Source organism: Diceros bicornis, unplaced genomic scaffold (genome assembly GCF_020826845.1).
Source record: "Diceros bicornis minor isolate mBicDic1 unplaced genomic scaffold, mDicBic1.mat.cur scaffold_200_ctg1, whole genome shotgun sequence".
Classification (NCBI taxonomy): Eukaryota; Metazoa; Chordata; class Mammalia; order Perissodactyla; family Rhinocerotidae; genus Diceros; species Diceros bicornis.
The window spans coordinates 67,421-77,273 of record NW_026691091.1 but is presented as its reverse complement, the minus strand read 5'-3'; the positions used below and the strand labels follow the sequence as shown (position 1 = coordinate 77,273).

The 9,853-nt window shown below is 36.3% G+C and overlaps 1 pseudogene; it reads left to right on the top strand.

The window, feature by feature from the left end:
• Positions 1-2,036: 2,036 nt before the first annotated feature.
• On the top strand, positions 2,037-2,522 carry LOC131402643 (small ribosomal subunit protein uS19-like; annotated as a pseudogene).
• Positions 2,523-9,853: the final 7,331 nt, after the last annotated feature.

Genomic DNA, 9,853 nt, shown 5'->3' with positions numbered 1-9,853 from the left:
AGAAAACCACCACTTTCACTTTTCATATTATAATATTGAGAATGTTATTTAGAAATTTATATTACTAAAATTCGTAACTTCTTAATATGCAATCAGAAAAAGCTGTGATAACAAAGACTGAAAAGAAGTGACCAGAATATTTGGGAAAAATCTAGCAAAGAGCAGCATTAAGAAGGCCAAGAGAAGAAAGGGGAATTAATCAGATGGCACAGAGGGAGATCAGGTGAAGAAAGTACTTAGACACGTCTACTGAATCTGGCACTAGAGACAATAACCTTGACCTCATTGAGACCAGATTCTGTGGACTGTGGGGAAAGAAGCCAGGAGTAAATGTAATTAGGAATCAACGGGAGATAAAGAAAGTCACACAATGTGAGAAGACAATGTTTTTCTCGGGGACAAATGTGAAGAAAGGAGAAAGATAGGATAATATACATAGGAAAATAAAAAAAATGCTGGGAGGTTTTCTTTTTAACACAGAAGAGATAATTATACACTGAAGGTAAAAAAATAAAAGAAAGAAAGATACTGAGGAAAAAGGTCTCTGAGGAGGTTCAAAGTTCTATTAAGTTCAAAGTAAACTGAACAGATAACTTGGCCCTTCTTTCAGTGAGATATAAAAGAAGGAGGGAAAGTGGTATATGAAGATCAGTTCATTTGTGGGTGGAGGTAGAGGTTGAGTGAATTTCTGCTACTTGGCTTTTGTCTTTGCTGTAACTTAAAAAGATACATTTTCTCTATCAAAGACGGGCATGGAGGTGCGCATGAGCATGGGGACAAAATGGAGAAATAGAGAAAAATGTCTAAGAGTTGGAGACTCTGCCACGTAGAAGGGCTGATGGAGTTGACAGACGAGAACAAATAGAAGGATTGTTGAGTGAACTTGAACAGAGAAAACTTATTTGGTACAGAGGTATGATTTTTCCCAGCAGTGCTTAATGGTCTGCATATAAAAGCAGGAGAGCAAATGTTTGGAGTGATTTCCTGATAGTGATGTACAGATCCAGTGTAGTGGGAGGACAAGAAAACAAAGCAGTTGTGGGTTGCGGGTGGAGAGTATTTGAAAGTGATGGACCACAGGTTCAACAAGGGACAAAAGTGCAGTCACTAGGAGGCTGATGACACAGTATACGAAATGGCTCATGCTCTGGGGTCTTGATGAAATGCAATAATTTGTACAGTGAGAATATGAAAGTAAAAATGCTAAAGGGTAAATGTTTTTCAGTAAGAAAATAGGATTTTAGATGGAAAGATTTTGAAATACTGTTATTTGGCAGGATGACAAGAGAATTGATTTTAAGATCAACAGCATTGTTCATAATTATTTTAATTAGCTTATTTATTCTTTTGAAAATTAAAGTCAGAGCTATAACTGACTAATTCATCTTGTTGTTCTCAACACTGCCTCTCTTTTGAGGGAGATATTTCTTTGACCAACACATCTCTGGCAGCGATCTGCAGCCTCCGTTTAAAATCACTAATTTCCATCAACAAGTGAGGTTAGAACTGTGCTGTCTAGGATGGCAGCCACTAAGCACACGAAGCTGTTGAGCACTTAAATATGGGTAGAGCTATGGAGGAAGTGAATTCTAAATTTTATTTAATTTTAACTTAAAAACTGAAGCACCTAAAACATTTTTTCTTTCATAAATCTTTATTGCTTTAGTGGGACTACATTTCACCTTAACCACTGCATCAACATTATTGTGTTGTAGTGAATATGACAGGTATAGCATTAATAATTTTTATATTGATTAAATGTGTAAATGATAATATTTTGGATACATTGGGTTAAATAAAAATATATTATTGAAACTAATTTCATCTGTTTCATTTCTACGGTTTAAAATTTGGCTACGAAAAGGTGAAAATCACATATGTGGCTTGTTATATTTCTATTGGACAGGACCAGTTTAGAGTTTCTTTGATTGTAGCTGTCTTTTCGAAACTAAAAATAATAAAAATTTCTTTGTTAAAATTAAAAATATTTAGAGAGAGAATATGTTCGTACCTTTTCCTTTATGTACGGGAAAACCAACATTCTGAAAAGTAGAACCGACAAGATGGTGGAAGTAGAGCCGAAGAAGAAGCGGACCTTCTGCAAATGCACCTACCGCGGGGCGGCTCTCGCCCAGCCGGGGTCACATTCTAGGAGCAGCTGGAGCAGCGGGTGCAGCCGCAGCCACTAAACCCGCCCTGCCGTGGAGGCGGCTCTTCCGCTGACGCGCCTGCGCGAGCCCAGGAAGGAGGCGCTGCCGGGGAGAGGCCTGAGGTGCTGAAGATGCACCTGGAGACATGGTCGTCCTGCTGGAGATGGTGGGCGTCTACAATGGCAAGACCTTCAGCCAGGTAGAAACCTAGCGAGAGATGACTGGCCACTACCTAGGTGCGTTCTCATCACCTACAGGCCCGGGAACCATGGCCAGCCAGGCACCGGGGCCACCCACACCTCCCACTTCATCTCACTCAGGTGGCCTGCTTGGCCAATAAAGGCACAGAGTTCCTTCCTTCCTTCCTTCCTTCCTTCCTCCCTCCCTCCCTCCTTCCCTCCCTCCTTCCCTCCCCTCCCCTCCCCTCCCCTTCCCTTCCTTCCTTTCTTCTTTCATGGTTTTTACAAATATTTTGTTTATTTTAATGAAGGTGGTACAGACAATGTCTATTTAAAACCCATATCCCAGGCCAAAAAGTGCAAGGAAAATAAACAAGAGCCATGTTCTGTTCTGTACACTTCTGTATCAATAACTTTATTAACTGGTAATGAAAATTAGAACTTTTCTGGGATCTTCTGACAAGATTTTTCTTCAATCTTTAAAATGCCTTCTCTTCAGTGAAGCTAGCTTTGGAGTTAGTCATTACTCTGGCCGTATCTGTTATCTCGACCCCAACCTGATATTCCTCTTTTTTGGTCCAGACCTTCAGGTTTTAAAATTTGAGAATATTCTGCCATCTCCTTGTTTTTCTTGCCAAGTTTTACTAATGTATTTGGGAGACAAACTTCATTGCTTAGAATTATTATATATTAGTAGGAAAATGAAAATTAAGGCCATAGTGAGAAGCCAAATTTCCAATGTGTAGGGAAACCAATTGAGTCGGGCCTCGACATTCTGCAGGTTGCTTTCTCATTTTACCCCATATGCCCCATAGGACATTTGCTCATTCTTGGTGGGAGAGGAGAGACAAAGCAGGTTGAGAAGCTCCTAAAAGGCAGGGGAGTCAGGAGAGCTTTAAACAATTTTTCAGATCTGGAGAGACAAAAATTAGAATTTGGTTCTGCCAAAGCACCTGGATTTGAGGAACATCAAGATCCCAGAAAGAAGGGAGGCACGAGAAGTGAATCAAATATTCCAGTTTTTCCCTTGAGACATTGACTGTTTCCAAGCTTCTCAGTACAAGTGCTAAAATTCAGACGCCTCAGTCTCCTTGAACTCCCGTCTTTGCTTATTTCTCCGTCCCTGCTCTGGGCTTGGAGAGCAAATGCCGTCAGTAAAAGGGAGAGGTTTTAGTGTTTTCTTCTTTTGTTTTCTTCCTGAGGATCACAGCCCTGCATTGTGTGTTTTCCCAATATCTGAAAAGAGTTGTTTCATGCTTTCCAGTATTCTTGCTTTTTATGGTGAGACGGCAAGTCAAGGACCAAGGCAAGTTCTGTCATGGTTAGAAGTAGAAATAATTTGTTTTTAAAGTTTTCATAATTAAAATAATTTCTTACATGATGATAGTAGAGCATCTTTAAAAGATTCTTGTGATTTCTTTAGATTATTTTATTTATTACCATAATCTTGGGTTACTTATAGTTATTGAAATTTGAGCTCCTAAACTTGAGATGATTTGTAAATCAACATAATATAAGTAGGCAAATTCAGATTAATTTAAGCATAAGGACAGCTTATCAATGAATATAAACCAATATTGTGAATAGAAGCATTTCAGAAAGATTTTTTTAGCATGTGGATCAGTTGCCCATCCTTATTTGCCATATTTTAATTTAAATATTGATTCAATATTTAATGGTTTAGTTTATTGCCATATTTTAATATAAGTATGTACATGTACATTTCTACATGCACATAACTCAGAACACAAAGTGCATGTGGTTCAAAAAAGGGTTACCTGGTGGTATTTGTACCACTCTTCCAGCCCCTAGCAGCATGATACCCAAAGAACAGGAATAATGTGTGTGAGGTGTGGGAACCAGTTTAGAATTACTGAAACTGTAAATTTAAGGTTCTTCACCAATTAAGCAAAGGTGGAGGAATTTGCCAGATATAAGAGAGTATAATGGAAATGGAGGAAACAAGAAATGGCAGGTATATTATTTTGTGAACTTTAAAATAAAATGGCCAGTTATCTTACCAGCAAAATGAGTTTATTCGAGAGTAGACAGAGGAATTGCAATTTGTTAAATGCAAGCTATGGCGGACCACAGGCAAATCCAGAGAATAAGGGAGGGGAGCTTGCTTTTATAGAGAAGAAGAGGGGGTTGGGAGGGGCTGTTTTGAACAAAAATTCATTGGAGGAAAGTAAGAGTTTGGGGCGGAGATGGCTTCTCGTTGGCTGAGCTGTGAAGCTTCTCATTGGCTGGGCTGTTGCTGGGCAAGGAGAAAATCTTTCTTCCTCCTGCTGGAGTAGTAGTTGCACTTCCTGTCCAAATTGTAAAGTAAGCTTCAGGGAAGTTGTGTCCTGTAGACCTCCCCTAAGGGGCTTCCTGACTCCGTTTTAAGTGAGGTTTTCCTTTATTAATTTTCACAATTTCTACAGTGAAGCTCCTACCTCAGAGCCCTTCTGCATGTGTTATCCTGTTTGCCCCACACCTGTTCTCAGCAGTAGAGCACATGTTGCAGATGAAGAAAAGGAGGCTCAGAGAGACACCAGTGATTGTCCCAAGTTATAGGTTATGTCAGATACATTGTTCTGAAACTAAATTCAAAAATACATCTGAAAATGATGCAGGTGTCAATAAGTATTCCTACCCATATCCAAATCCAAAACTATGTTTTCATCTACGTCCAGATTGTAAAGATGGTGGGTTACCAAAACAATTACACCAGTTCTTCATCCTCAGTGCCAATATTCTGTTAATTCCTGGAGCTGATAAATGTGATATTGGGAACTGTTAATTCAGTCAAAGAGTTTACAACTTTGCAAGAATGAATAAAAATAATGATGACTAACCTTAAGGGGCAATTGTGACTTATTAATTACTAACTTTTAATCTATTTTCCTATGAAGCAAATTTCAGAAAGCATTATGTATACTAAAGGAAGTGATTATTTCCTAAAGTCTTCTTAAGAATTAGCTAAAATGGGATAAAATATTCTGAAATTCAATAAGAATTCAGTGAAAATTGCTGTGAAATCTATTGCTACCATGTTATTTTGCAAAGACAATGGTGTCTAATTTAGATTTCTTTGATTTATTGAAAGAATTGTAAGGTAACAAAGATGGTTAAATTAACAGCTCTGCACTTTTGGTGGTTAAAACTAAAAGCAGCATTAATAGTGTAACTGGCCTTTTAATTTAAGATTCACAGCATTAGCAAAAAAGTGCAACGTATAATTACACTTTTCCTAGCATGTTTACATTCTTTTTCTCATTGTCTTGCTTTAGAAAAGAAATCTGGGCACCAAATATTAAAATATTCAACTGTTATGCTAGCATTTTTTAAAACATCTAACTTAACAAAAATAATTGTTTTAACATCTGTTTCCTTTTCAATGAAATCTCAAGTCTCCTAGATCATCTGTAAAATATCACAAGCATAGAGATAATTCAAATTCACTACTGCTCATTTTGAATTTATGTGCTCTTTTAAATACATTACTATTTAGTAACCACACTTTAAAATCCCATCTTAATTTGAATATTAAGATGAGAAATATGTTTTTCCTCTTGAAATCTTTCCTATCCATTAAAACACATTTCAAGTCTCACCTCCTTTTTCAAGTGTTCTCTGTTTTTTTCTGTCCTACACTGATCTCTTGTTCTGAATTCCTACGTGATATTTCCTCTGTCCCACTTGCATAGTCTCATGTACTCTTCACCTTTGTATGGGGATAAGCCAACTACACTTTAACATCCTTAAGGATGAGGGCCAGCCCCGGTGGCCTGTTGGTTAAGTTTGACGTGCTCTGCCGATTTACTCACAGTTGGCTTTGCATAACAAAAGAATCTCCTGGTACCTGCGTTATTGGTAAAAATTATATGGTTTTCAAAGTACATACCAAGGGATCAAATGTAATAATCAGAGCCAGTTAGCCTTATCTCACAGCCAAACCTGTCTAAGAGAATTTACTTATAATTTCTAAGAGAATTTACTTGGGAAAGTTGTAAGTTTATAAGCTGTGTGGTGGTTGGTTTTTGGTGTTATCATAATTGAGGCATTCTTGCAGGCCTTGCATGGATCCCTTTATTTCTACTCCTGGCTGTTGCACTATTGTCAATTACATGTCTCAAATTTTTAATCTGAGATATTTTTCAGTATGAGGACTGAGAGGCAATTTTATTATAGCACTTTCTTTGTCAAAGATGATTATAACAACCAAAAGGTGTCAATGGGGGAATTTATCATAGACCAAACATGCCCAAAAGAATCAAAAGGAGATGGAAATTTTGTGCAAAAATTTTGAGAGGAAAGAGATATAGCACCTTATTTTTCTTTAGGTGTTTAAAAAAATTGAATTAACAAGAAAGTCTAGATATAGAAATATGTGAGAATCTACAAATTACCAATAATATTTCAAAATAACTACCCTTCTTAGCTTTGACTATCTTTCATAACTCTTCTAAGAAAATAATTTGGAGGAAATATCTTTGCATCCCAAAATGTTTTTTTTATATTCAGCTAAATATATTTGGTTAAATTTTGCAGATACTGTTTTGATACATTTATTGTGTACACAAAGATCAAGGCAATATTTTATTTATAAATTCCACACCCAAAGAGTCCCTCTGTGGGTTTTGTTTAGTCACTAGTTCCTTTTGAAAAGGAGCAGCAAAGTCATATTAATGAGTCCATCTGTTAATGGAGTTTAAAGTTTCCTTCATTCTCAGATGGCTGTCCTTTTCTAAAGATTGTCTTCTCCAGCTCAATAGCAAATACAGATCCCTTTCTTTGCTCCTTGCCAAGTAGTATTTTCAACTGGGATATCTTTCTATATTTCGTTTTTGTAAAATCTTGAAAATATTTGTCTTATGGAATTCCATCATTTTCCCTGAGAGCACAGTTCCTGCATTTGACGGATAACCTCTTGACTTGAGAAATGCTTTGTTTCTCCAGAGAATCTGAATTCATAAAACAATCAGAAAATTTTATTTAGATGAAAGTCCACAGCGATATAACCTCCTCCTTTTTGTGCAAACATGTATGGAGTTTGGTTGCCATGGTTACTTGTTACTAGCCCTGTGCTCTCTGTGGTTCTGTGTGAAGCTGGGCCAGAGATCAGCAAGCCTAGAGTGTCGTTATAGTGAGGCAGAAACTGAGAAGAATGCTTTAGTTGATGACCATGCAGCAGTTTAGAACACACAATTTTAAGGTCACAATTAAAAAAAAAATACTTTAGGGGCTTCCCTCCACAACGCTAACTGCTTATTCAGTAATGTCATAGGAACAAGAATGAGAAGAAAAGAAAGACTCAAAAGTATAACTATATTGATTTTCTATCTGTCTGTCTATCTATCTATTTATCTATCTATCTATCTATCTATCTATCTATCTATCTATCCATCCATCCATCTATCTATCCAATATGTATAACTAAAAGAACTTATTCATAAAGTAGAATTTTTAAATGTGTGGATTAGTTTAGTACAATACTTATAGTTTGTGTGTGTGTGTGTGTGTGCATGTGTATGTCTTAAAAGAAAATTCAAGTTCACAAATGTGTATTTTGACCTAAGGTGAACCCAACAAACACAAAGTTGAACCTCTTAGGAGAAAAGTTGTTCCCGGGATTCTATACTCAAGGATAGTTCTGATCCATTTTATTCATGGAAATTATTTAATTTATCCTGTGAAGCAATATTATAACATAGATTTGGAATGGTGTTCCAAAAGACCAAGCTATATCTTGAAAATTATGTTTTAGTTGTGTTTATGCTATCTGTGTAAAATTAAAATAGTGTTATATACCTTTATTTTAATTTGGCATCTGGATAGCAACTGTCATGTAGTTATTACCTCCAAAAACTTCAAGATTGTTACGCAGAAAAAAGACTGAGGGATCTGATGGTAGAATTCTTTGATAGGTAACTAAAATATGATACACTTCAAGAAATCCGGCAGCAGCCCCATCACCTGATGCACAGTAGAAGTGTATTCTGTTCTTTAACCATTATCTTCTAACTGTTCTTGGAGACACAGGATCAGTATCAAGCAGAAAACTGAATGCTATTCATCTTCTTTGAAGGTGTGGCTTCTTGAAAACAGCAGACTGCAATCCTTTTCCTCTTATGACTTCTAGGACCCCAAATCCCCCCAACTAAGCTATGATGGATAAGGGCAAAACTGGAGATGTCTTGAAAACTGTATTTCTATGTCTCATATTTATTCATGGAATTCTTTAATTTAGAGTTTTAAGATGTCAGGCAAGGAAATAGGTTATTCCACTTACATCCAATAGAATAACACTAGATTAAGTGTCCTAACCTGGGGTCCAAATTCAGGGGCTCCATGAAATTGGATGGGAAAAAAGAAATCTTTATTTTCATTCGTCTGTAACTGAAATGCAGCATTCCTTTTAAGTACGAATGTAGGCAATAAACCACAGTTATACTAGCAGGACTCGTGACTTTCTCCCCAAGAGAGATCATTAATAGTTTGATAACATATTTAAGTAACTTTAGGTGTCTCAAAATATCTTTTATGCTCATTGATACTTTGGATTTATGGTAGTTATGAGACTTTTCACTAGATCTTGATATTAATGATTAATAAAGAAGCACATATATATTGGTATATAATGTATATTTTTATTTTAAAGTAGATTGCTATCTGTGTTTCAGCATAATTTATTTTCTTGAAATTCTGTATGCCTTTTTAAGGTTTCTCTATGGTTCAGTGTTCTGGCAAATCTTTCCATGGCACAAAAACATAAAGAAGCCCTGCTTTAAGCAGAACATTTGCTGGAAATTGTGTAATAGACTGGGACTTGTGTATATCAACCTGCTCTCCAGCCCTGACTCCACAATGAGGATTTAGCTAGCACCCAAACACTAAGCTGTGCCAAAGCAACCCAACACCAAATCCCTTGGTAAGCACCAACTCTGGATAACTCCTACAAAGTTTAATGATGAGAGGGGTAAAAGCACTGCAGATCAAAGGAGTGAAAATATCAAATGAAGACTCAGAAAAAGACCGTACCTCTGAAAATGAGCGATTATTACAGAAACCATAAAATTACTTCAGAAAACACTTTGACATCCTTGATATAGAAAACCATCAAGACTGAATGGGATAAGATTAAAACGGAGAAGGAAAACGTAAAGAAGTAATCAAGGAAACAAAATATGCAATGTCTGAATTAAATTTTCATCAGAAAAATTAACAAACAGGATTCTGGAAGAAGAGAATCAATTTAATGATATAGAAGATCGACTTTAGACACTTTGATTCATAGCAGGAAAAGAAAAATAAAAAGGAATGACAGACAATGAAATTATAGGTGTTTCAGCAGGAGAAAAAAACAAGATAATTAGATTAAATTATTGTTGAAGACATTAAATTATTGTTGGAGACATGTTTCTTCAGAAAAATAATTACCGACATATACCAAATGAAACAGCCTCCAGGAAAACTACCACTTCAGGTAAAACTTTTTAAAAAAGAAACCTCTATTTTAGAAAAAAGTCCACTAGGCAC